The sequence below is a fragment of the Mesocricetus auratus genome, unplaced genomic scaffold (assembly GCF_017639785.1).
Source record: "Mesocricetus auratus isolate SY011 unplaced genomic scaffold, BCM_Maur_2.0 Super-Scaffold_100024, whole genome shotgun sequence".
Taxonomy (NCBI): domain Eukaryota; kingdom Metazoa; phylum Chordata; class Mammalia; order Rodentia; family Cricetidae; genus Mesocricetus; species Mesocricetus auratus.
The window spans coordinates 1,724,005-1,735,519 of NW_024429205.1; positions in this window are offsets into that span (position 1 = coordinate 1,724,005).

The following is an 11,515-nucleotide window of genomic DNA, read 5'->3' on the forward strand; positions in this document are numbered from 1 at the left end:
TCCTCACAATGAGCTCACTTCCATCTCGAGGTTCTTCCTGAGGGTAACACTGTTGTTGATACAAGAAATGTAAACAAAAGACTGTTTTCAAAATTAGAACCAGATCTTAAGCAAGAGAGTGAACCTCTCACAGCAAAGTCTAGTAGGATCTAGCTACATTTTAGTGCAGCTGTCCTCTCTAGCTGCTGTGCTGGGGGGGGGGCACCAGGGTTCTTTGCAGAGGTCATGACCTGGGCTATTGTGCAGGCTGCAGAGAATCCAGGTGCCCTAAATTTGGTGGGAAGACTTCCAACACCTGGTACACATTGGGAAACTTTCACCTGCCTGGCTACATGTGCCTGGGGCCCACTAAATAATCAACTAAATCCAAAATGTAGAACTTGGCCAAAGAGACACTGTGGCAGCCTCTACGGCTCCTGTACCTGCTGGCACTGCACCAAATATGCTCTCATGAATTCATCCATCCATCCATCCATCCATCCATCCATCCATCCATCCATCCATCCATCCATCCACCCATCCACCCATCCATCTAGTCATCAGAGAGAAGCTAAACTCAAGTGAGCACTTAAGATCATGGGCAGCCTGGGCTACATAATAGTTCCAAGTCACCGTAGATTTCAAGCATGAAAGACTATCTCATAAAACAAACCATGAAAAATAGGATTCCATTAATGAAGATTCTGGCCAATGCTCTTTTCATCTTCCACATGGATCCACCTCTCAAAGGTCCTACCAACTCTGGGTATACACCAGTGACTGAGCTACCAGAACATGAAAATTCAAGGAAAAAAAGTATCATTTTACCTACCATAGATTTTGAATAAACGTGGAATAGGGGGCCAATTGAACAGCCCAAAGTCCCCCTAGGACTGCACATAGTGAGGCAACGTTCATAACTGTCCCACAACCAGCTGTCTGGGAAAAGCTCTGAGTTTACCACGTACCAGTGTCAAGTTCAATTATTCCCACCACAAGAAAGCCAAGCTACCATGATGTCATAGTCAGAGCCCTAGAAATGTACAGGGGAATCTTCTAGAACAGAAGCCCAGCTCAGCACCAAAGCCATTGGCAGTAAATTATGGCTAGAATCCAGCTGGCTTGGTAGAAAAGGAATGAGGGGTCCCAGGGAAGTTTTGTTGAGATTGTAGCTCACAATGCTTCTCCATACTCAACACGGAGGCAGAGCAGAGGTCTGTGTCCTCACCAGGCCAAATGGACCTGGGCGTGGGCTCTAATGTCTCTATGGGCAGACACCTCGCTGGGAAGCTGTTCCAGTTGTAGATGAGTGGCGAGACAGTAGGTAGGAAGCACTCAGCAAGGTTTCTAGCAGGAACTTTAGAGGCCAGTGGACTTTAACCACTCACCTATTCTCCCTCTTCTCAGCGTACAATCAGATAACTGAATAAAGTGTCATTTTTAGGATTCATAGTCGATTTTTTTGTTTGTTTTTTGAGACAGGGTTTCTCTGTGGCTTTGGAGGCTGTCCTGGAACTAGCTCTTGTAGACCAGGCTGGTCTCGAACTCACAGAGATCCGCCTGCCTCTGTCTCCCGAGTGCTGGGATTAAAGGCTGCACTACCACCGCCCGGCCCACAGACGATTTCTAAGCATAATAAAGCTTAAGACGCTCTGATTTCAAATGCCCACCTGAGTTTGTTAGAAGCTCAACAATCAGGCTGATTTGAAGCCATATCCAGGAGGAATAAGGGATCTTTCATCTGAAGGGTGTAGGCTAAGTTTTTCTGTGTCTTGGCAGTATCCCCCAAATAACTACACAGAATCTTATAGTTAATTATATAAATGTTCAACCATTAGCTTAGAATGGCTGAAGCCAGCTCTGACAACTTAAATTAACCCATTCTATTAATCTATTGCTACCCTGAAGGCTTGTTTACCTCATCTATGAACTTCCCATGCTGCTTCTATCCAGTGTGGCTCAGGACTCTTTAGACTCCTCCTTCTTCCCAGCATTCTCTCTGCCCCGAAAATCCCACGTAGTTATCTGGCCAATCAGCTTTTTTATTAACAATGAGAGCAATACATTTTCACAATGTCCAGAAGGACTACTCCACAGCACAAGGGTCTGCCATGACCCTGGAAGGTAATATTTAAGAGTGCACTGACATATCTTTCCAGAGAGTGGAAACACTAACCATTTCTCTTACCTGCTTATGAGATAACTGTTCCATTTCATGGTACTCTTCAGCTGTGGGACGCAGGGTCAGAGTTTTACATCCTTTACAAGGAGGGGAAACAGCAGATACACGCAGGCTTGTATGCCCCATCTGACCACTTCGAGAAGAGCAAAGCAACACTCTCTGCCTAATGGCCCAGCTCAGCACCAGCTGAATCCCCTCCCAGGAGAAGCAAGCTCATTGCAGTCTATCCCAGCCCTCAGGAGGAATTACAAATACACCTGCTCAGCTCCCTCCTCCACGGAATGACACGCCAACCCTTGCCAAATGCTGGTGTGCCCTGGAAGGCCATGCAGACTGAATAACTGTTGGGTGTGGTGCTCTATAAGTAACGATTAGATCATGGAAATTGCTCCTGTTTGGCAGTCTCTGTTTTCTTTCTCTCCTATTCCCCACCCCGAGTCTATTAATGGCAACAGGTGGGGAGTGTTAAAACCCCCTGCTTTGTGAAAGGTCTACTTTTATATTTAACTCTGCATTTCTGTGCTGCATGGTGAAAAATGTGCACTGTTGATTATGAGGATTTCCTGACAAACTTCTTATCATGATGGACTGTCTCTCTTTTGGCCCTGGCCAATATGATTGCTATTAAATCTATTTTATCTGGCACTGAAACACACACTGCAGCTATCTATAGTCAGTGTTATCACAGCTTCGTTCATCCACTAACATTCTACCCATGTGGACCTTTAGAATGTGGGTCTGTGAAATGGCATAAAGTTGAAGATTCTTCCTTGTCTATTCGCCCAATTTTCTAATTGGTGAATTTAAACCTTAACACATAATATCATCACCAGTTGTGTTTTTAAAAACAATTTTTTAAATTTTTTTCCTATTTCCCACCGTCTCTTGGTTTTAAAAACTATTATTAGCCTTCCATTTCAAATCATGTGTTAGCATTTTCTATACCCTGTGGGGTTATTTTTCAACAGCTTCTCCAATGCTTACAATAGACTATGCAACATTTCCCGGTCTGCTTTGAAACAATAGAGTTCTATTCTGTATATACAAAGCAGCCTTGTCACTGGACACTGTGGGTATGGATTTGCTTCCCACACTCAACACAAATATAGGTCCCCAGGAGGAAAAAAAAACAGTGCTTGATACTGATACTTGCCCAAGTATTTATCAGTTCTACTTTGCTTTTTACAGCCCTAAAGGACAGAGCCTCCACCAGAATTCTCTTATGTCCTCAAGAGCTACCAGCACCATTATAGTTGTGCCCAGTCTTCTGGTGGCAAAGTCGCTATGCTTTCCTTTTTACTTTGCCATCGTCCATGGCGGATGTTTTTGGAGAGTTCTTGGTTGTGTTCTTTTATCACTTTACACTGTGCTGTTTTCTGGGAGAGTTCTCGGGAAAGTTCTCCAGCTTGTTTTCAGAGCTCCAGTTTAAAGGATGGCTTAAGCACAGAGTATTTTGACAACCACAGGACTTTCACACGTCATGCTTTCAATCCAACCCCCCCCCATCCTGTGAGAGGCGAGGGTTTCCAGCCTCCACAGCTTCTCCACATCACAGTTGAGGACAATTAAACACAGAGACTGGGGCTGTTCTGGACTCTGGCTTGAAAACTGCCTCGAGTAAATAAAAATCACATGTTGCGCTGTGGGAAAGGAGAACAATGAGAAACAACGGTGACTCACCCCAATAGCTTCATTGGCTGAACAAGACCTACACAAGGGAGCAGACAGTGAACCCCCAAGAGATCCCTGGAAATGCCAACGTAAAGACTAAAGGAGGCAGTGTTTAAAAAGCAACTGTGGCTGCAAATATCGCAACAAAGCTGGTCCATGGATAGCGGTCTTGGTTCTGTAACCAAGGGAACCTTCTGTAAATACAGATTGCTCCATTCTAGGTCAGAAAGATGGAACTTGAGACTGAGACCCTCATACCCAGGCAAGCTGAACACCCATCACCCAACAGCTCCTGCAAATGAAAATTGTCCAAAGGTATTTTGGCTGTGTATCTCAAATGATTATGTTTTAAAAGAAGTGTTTGTCCTCAGTATATTTTTCTTTTATTTTTGAGATTACGATATAATTGCACAATCTCTCCCTTCCTTTTCTCCCCTCCAAACCCTCCTACATACCCCTTCTTTCTGCTCTCTTTCAAACTCATGGCCTCTTTTTCATTAATTATTGATACATGCATATATGAATATATATAAACACATAACATTCCTAACTACAACCTGTCAGTCTGTATAATGTTATTTTTAATGTATGTTTTTCAGGGCTGACCATTTGGATATTGGATAACCAATTGGTGTGCTCTTCCCCAGGGAATTCAATTGTTCAAGCATTCCTTCATTGCTTGTAGTTCTTTGTTTAAGATTGGGGACTCGTGTTTGTTTCTCCACTTAGTATATTTTTTTCAATGTCAAATTTATGCCCATCTTATAACATAGACCTTTGATAGTAATATTATGGACCTCAGACAATTTTAATAAAAGAAAATGAATTTTCTGAAACTTAGGAAGTATAAACATATTTTTTAACTACTCTTAAGGGAATGGTAAACAAAATAAAGCAAAGGCCTTGTATGTCCCAATTACTGGTGACATTAATGGAATGGAATTTGAACTTTGACACAATGTGCCAAGGATTTCAGCCAAGGATTTTACCATGCCTTTCAGCTGTAATTAGTGTTGCCCTGCTTGAGGACTGAGAAAAGAAAGAGAAAAAAAAAAAAAAACAAGGAGGGAGAGAGTGAAGATAGGAAGGAGGGAGGAAGCAGAAGAGAGACAGATCAATTTTAGGGATTAACTCGGCATGGAAAATCCTACTATAGGCTCCCCTCGTCCTTCTGGGAGCAGAGTATGGATCCTCTGAAAAGCACATGTTTAACTTCCCTAGAAACGTCACCATTTCTCTAAAAGACACTGGTTCTGCATTCCCACCAGCATAAATGAGGTTCTCTTTCCTCTACCACACTATTGGCATCTGTTGTGTCAATAGTTTTCCTTCTGACCATCAGCTCAATTTACCTTCCCACTCATTAATAGAGCTAACAGTTTGCTGATATGATTATTGCCTTCCTTCTTCATAACTCTCAAAATGGGCTATAGGGTCTGAAATGTAAATAAATACTTTGAGACTCCCTCGCGCCCTATTCAAGATAGCTGTCACCAAGAAATCAAATGACAGCAAGTGTTGGTGAGGACGTATGGAAATAATGTTTACTGATGGTGAGAGAGCAAACTGGTGCAGCAGCTATGGAATTCAATGTGGAGATTACAAAGGAAAACCAACCAAACATATCAAACTAGAAATGGAACTATGTATGACCTACCTTTCTTAAACCCTCTTTGACAAAGTGTTAAAAACAGTTTGCCTGCTTTAGACTGTCCTGTTTGTTTCCTGCTGTCGAGTTTTAAGAGTTCTTGTTCTAATTGAAGGTTCACATTAAATGTGATTTGCAGACATTTTTCATCCCTTCTGCAGCTTGTCTCTTCATTTTCTCATGCACTTTATAAAGCAATTTTACTATTTTTTTTTGAGACAGGTTCTCTCTCTATAGCTCTGGCTGTCCTGGAATTCACTGTGTAGACCAGGCTGGCTTTGAATTCACAGAGATCCTCCTTTCTCTTGCACACCATTTTCTCATGCACTTTATAAAGCAATTTTACTATTTTTTTTTGAGACAGGTTCTCTCTCTATAGCTCTGGCTGTCCTGGAATTCACTGTGTAGACCAGGCTGGCCTTGAATTCACAGAGATCCTCCTTTCTCTTGTACACCAGCACCACCTCAGTGCTGGGAGTAAAGCTGTGCACTACTGTGCCTGGCCCAGAAAAGTTTCTTAAACCCCATTGTCTTCTACAGTGTTACAGTTGGGTGTCCTACATACAGAACTGTTCTCCCAAGGTCCTGTGGATGTGACTTCTCCTCTGTTGGTTCCAGGCACATAATCCCTGCCCTTTCTGTTTGCTTGTCCCTGTCAGATGGATGGCAAGGCTGCTGTCTCAGTACAAGCAACTAATACACTCCCAGGCAGCTGAACGTCCATTGTGTAGACCCCAGCTGGATTCCAAATCTTCCATTCCTGTGTGACACCATCCTACACTGCTGCTCAACTCAGAAACAAAGACAATGCCGTGTCACAGGTGAAGGACAAGTCTCTGGGTGATGGGTTCTGCTAGTGCTTCACTTGGGATGTTCTAGCCAAGGTCTCCAGGTTCAGGGGCAAAGGCCATGGCTATTTCTCCCTCCTTTCCAGAGGCAATAGAACTGACCACTCCAGAGATGCATCTTGTACAGGTCCAGAGGTAAATCTGCAAGTCAAGGTGAGTCAAGAAGCATGTCCATGAGGGACCAGCTCTGAAGATCGTATGAGCCTTACCCCAAACACCCTACCTTTCACCAACTAGGGTGTCTGTTCCCTCACCTGCTCTTGGCTGCCTTCTCAGGACTCCCTGATGCTCTGTGCTCCATCTGTACACACAGATACCTGCCCCTGCAAGGCACTCTCAGCTCTATGCCAGAGAACATTAACAGCTCTGTTCCTTGTCTGAATGGCTTAGAGCTACAGGTACCACACGCCTTGTGTATATGCACTGTTTGCCACTGTTTCTCTCGCTGATAATGTCAGCTTGCCACCAATGCGGCCATCAACCCTAAACCAAAGCCTGTACCAGTGACAAGCAGCAGGGTGAGAGATGGAAGCTAACTGCAGAACTTTATGAGGGAGTGCACGCCAAAAGGAACCCCAGATGTGTACATTTCATGGGAATAATGGGAAAACACGTTCTTGGAGTTGCTGGGTAATTAACAGGAAGAATTTGGGGCCACACCCCCAAAGGTATCCTGGATGATTCCACTCTGGCGCTGCCAGTACTGCAGGTAGGAACAGCCATAGCAGCAACACCCACCTTCCAAGCACACTTATAGCCTGAAGGCCACACGTCTGCTGTGTGCATGCACCTGTCAGTCACTGTGTCTGCCACTCACTGTGTAACACGATGCTCTGATTTTCCAGCTAATAAACGTGAGGCGTCTGGAGGGCCTGCTTACCCACCCGAGTGACTTAGCTGTCCAGCTCAGTCATGTGTTCATCCACTCTTGCTCCTCTGGCTCAGACAATACTTCTCTCCACAGTGGGCAACATGACAGGACTTCCCTGCAGCAAGCCTTCTGAGGTGTCTACCAGACACCCAGAGCAGTCAACTCCTTGAAGAAACCCCAACCTGCTGCTTCCCTGCTTTGTCTGGGATGGAGATATCACCTGTATTGCTACCACAGCCCTTACCTCTGCTTTTCACTAGTAGGAAGTTCTTTGACTTCCAAGGTGAAGTCCTGAGAGGTCCTGCCCCTTGCCTCACAGTTCAGCTTCCCCAGTCAACTCTTCACCATCTTCATCCCATGGTGCCAAGAGGGCAAACCAGTCCAGACTGTAGCCAGTTCAGTTTCAGTATTTTTCTAGTTTGTATCTGTTCTATATTCAGTCTACACATAGGCTGTTTATATCCAACTCAAACTGGTAATCTGTCTAGCCTACACCTAGCCTGTGTGTTCCATCTCTACCTACTGTATGTCCAGTAATCTCTATACAGTCAATAGCTAGCCCATATTCTGCCTCTAGACTGTTGCTAGCCCATATAGTTTGTATCTGATAGTTTTTACTGGGGCATCTGTCTACTTTATGTCTATTTAAGTATATTTGCTCACATCTAGAGTCTAGCATGGACACTTGGCTATAAGTCAGTTACTTGAGTGAGCAAGTGAAGGTGGCTAGCCATTTCTAACTTTGAACATGGTTTTTAGTCCATCTCCAAATGTAGGCAACTCTGCTTTCTGTTCATGCTGACAGTCCAAATCCAGGAGGAGCAGGCGCACAGGTCCAGGCTTCGGTTCCCTCTACAGAAGAACAAAGACACCTCTATCTAGAGTTCACAGGATGGAGACTTTGTGGATTTTTATCTAAACGACTAGATTTCTAATTAACATTACAGAGAGACCCACTTGAGTCTCAGAACCCCAAAAGCACACGGGCAGAGGTCTGCCCCTACTTGTCAGCATACAGACCACTTACAAGGCTGCTTAAAACACTGTCTCTGGCAGTAAACATACCCACACTCCTTTCCTTTCCCACTAGATTTATCCTGTTTAAATTAAGAAGGAATCCTACAAGTTAGATAATTATAGATGAAGTTGATGCTCCGGTGGAGTTTATAGTCTGAGCTCCAAAGGCAATTAACAGAGATGGAACTCATCCAAACCTCAAGTCTTTAGACATGTTTGGGAGAGAGATGGAGGGGGAGGAGGAGGGAGAAGGGGGGAAGGAATAAGACAGGGATGGGGAGAGGGAGGTCTCTGCTAAGCCCACAAGAGAAGGCATTGAGTTTTAAAGTACAGCTACTGCAGTCAGTGGAGATTCTTTTTCATTTTTTCTTTCTTTTTTAATTCTCTCATACAACAGATTCCAACTGCAGCCTCTGCCCCTTCCCCTTCCCACCTCCCGTCTCCCCCAGACTCACGATCTTCCATTTCTTTTCAAGAAAGAGCAGGCTTCCCAGTGATGCCAACTGGACACGGCATAACAAGATGCAATAAAACGAGTGTTTTGGGAGATTATGGGATATGTCACACAAGAAGAAGGGGGTCTGGTGAAGGATGCATGGGCAAGTGAAAATGCCTTGGATTCAGGGTGTAGCCTCTGAGGAACAACGCTGGACTCTGTGAGACTTGAGTGACCATAAGCTGTTCCGGGTGAAGACAGGGTAGTTTTAGTTTTGTTTTCTTTGTTGCTATTCTGTTTTTGCCTGACTTCATTGCCCTTGAGCACTCGGGGGAACAGAGAGCACCAACATTTCTCAAGATCCCAGATTTGTCCTTCTACACCTGAGGCACGCTGGGCAAACTCTGTAAGTCTCTCTGGACCCACCGTGTGAACAGCGAGCACAAAGACCAGTCTTTCTCAAACATGGATGTGCCGTGCTCTCTAAACCTGGCGGAACGAACAGGGGATTTGTTTCAGGGCCAGCGAGTCTCAGTTTCAGTACTCCTGACTTACAGGAGAGTTCCGCCCTATGAGGCAGAAGGAGAAGAGGCAGAGTCCCGTGACAGCAGCATTGGGATTTCTGTGGAAACCTACTGGCCAGGCTGCACAGTACCGTTGGAGATCACCGTTGGAGATCACAGGCACCATACCCTGTTCCCTCCCCCCCTGGTGAGCTCTGAGTCATAGTTACAAGTAATGATGACCAACAGCTTCATCTGCGATGACTCCTGATGTGGTCATTTTTAAGGAACACAAACATGTTTTCCAGGGATCTCCTCTGAAACAGCTGCAGGCTTCTCTGGGTCATTGTGTGTACCCTGCCTGGTTTGGTTAAGCACAGACAAAACAATAAAACACTAAGGCGCAGATGGTTTAGAAGACACGGAATGATGATGTCATAGGTTATTTTTCCTGGTGGGGGGGGAGGGCTTTTAACTGTGGGTTAGTGAGAATAATGTTGGCTTTATGTAAAGCACACCACTGAAAGATAAATCTTGCCATGGTACTTACACTCAACATTCTAGAGTAAGAAAACATGATGAGATGATTTCTGTCCCTTACCCTCTCCTGGCATCTACAAATCAATTTATAGTTAGTATTTAAACAGTCATAATGGGGTGAAGATGCTCAAAGCCCACATCTCTCCTCGGCAACACAGCCACCGGTAATACAGCTACACCTGCCACACAGCTGGCTTCCTGCAGTTCCAGGAGATCACGGGGTACAGTCAGAAAAAAGAGGAAAAGCAGCTTCAGAGAATTTTGGGGCACGATGGGGAAAGACCGTGGAGAGGGTTCTGGGGTCTTCAACCTCAGCTTCCTTCCTCTGGCATCCCAGTTGTCTGAATAAAGAAAGCCAGACATTACAGTAACAGATACACACAGAATTGCTTTTAGCAAATTCCCCCAAAGCAAAACCAGCCACGATAGTACTTCTGCAAGCTTTGAATTCATGCCTGCTGCCCACCACTGAAGTCTCTGGTGTGAGTTCAGGACATTAAAAAAATTTAAATATATATTTGGTGGTGAAGGTGGATGTCAGAGGACCTGTGGGAGTCAGTTCTCTCCTTCCGTCGTGTATGTAGTTCCCAAGAGTTAATGATGAAACTCGTCAGGCTTGGAGGGAGGCGCTTTCATATCCTGAGTCATTGCCCTAGGAGAATAACTGTAATGTGAATACAGATGAGAGGATGGTTTTAGCCAAAAAGCCCACTCCACATCCGAAGAAGTAAAAATGGAGCAATCGTTCAGGGTCCCCGTCAGTCGGCAGGGCGCTAAAGGAAAACCTGGGATTGGCTGGCCAGCCACCACATGGGGCCAGGTCTTACTTTGCTCACAGACTCTGCCGACACTGGGCTAAGCTGGCCTTCTGACAGCTGTCTGCCTCATTTGTAGTTCATTAGTCTTGGCAAAAAGACTAAGCAGAGTGGAGGTCTAGCTTTGCTGCATCTATCTTTCTAGTGGGGGAAAGGAGCAGCTGGAATTTTCATGTGATTTGAGGTGGCTGCAAAAGTCAGTTTTAAACTCATGACTTCATGTGAAGAGTCTGTCACAGACTGTGGTTTAGGTGTGGGAAAGCTGTCTCACCAGGACAGTGCAACAGAGGATCCCACACATCCTCTCCCACAGCAAGGCACATTTGGGGAAGTACTCAAGTCTCTGTTTAGTTTCTGAAATGATCTGCCGACTTTAAAAGCTTGATGCAAAAGCATTGGGAGACGGCTCAGAGTGCTTGCCACACAAAACACGAGAGCGTGAGTTCAGATCTCCAGTACCCGTGTGAAAATCTAAGCGCAGTGGTATGTGGAGATGGCAGGATCCCTGGGGCTTGTTGCCCCAGCCAGTCTAGCCTAATTAGTGAGCTTTATGTCCCATGAGAAAGACACTGTCTCAAAAACCAAGGTGGACAGTGATGAAGGAAGACACCTTTTTCTGACCTCCAGTCTCTATACCTATGAGCATGCACACACACACAAACTGAATGCATATGAGTTTCCTTAACATCGCATCTTCCTTTGCATGATAGTTGCATGAATGCAGCAATCTTCTCCAGGCTACATAAACACGATGCCAATTTTCTGCTTCTTTCAGAACAGTTTCCTTCCCAAACCTGCTGCCCAGGTCACCTTGGTCAGGCTGAAGGCCACACACAAGCACAAACACATGGAAAAACACTCAACATGGGTAGAACCACGGGACAAGCATGATCTTTATTCCTGTCCTGGGAAGAACAGAGACTATCCACCCACCCTGTCCCCTCAGAGGGCCCAGAGCACTGGGCATTTCCTGAAAAAGAAACACACTGGTCCACATGGAAATTC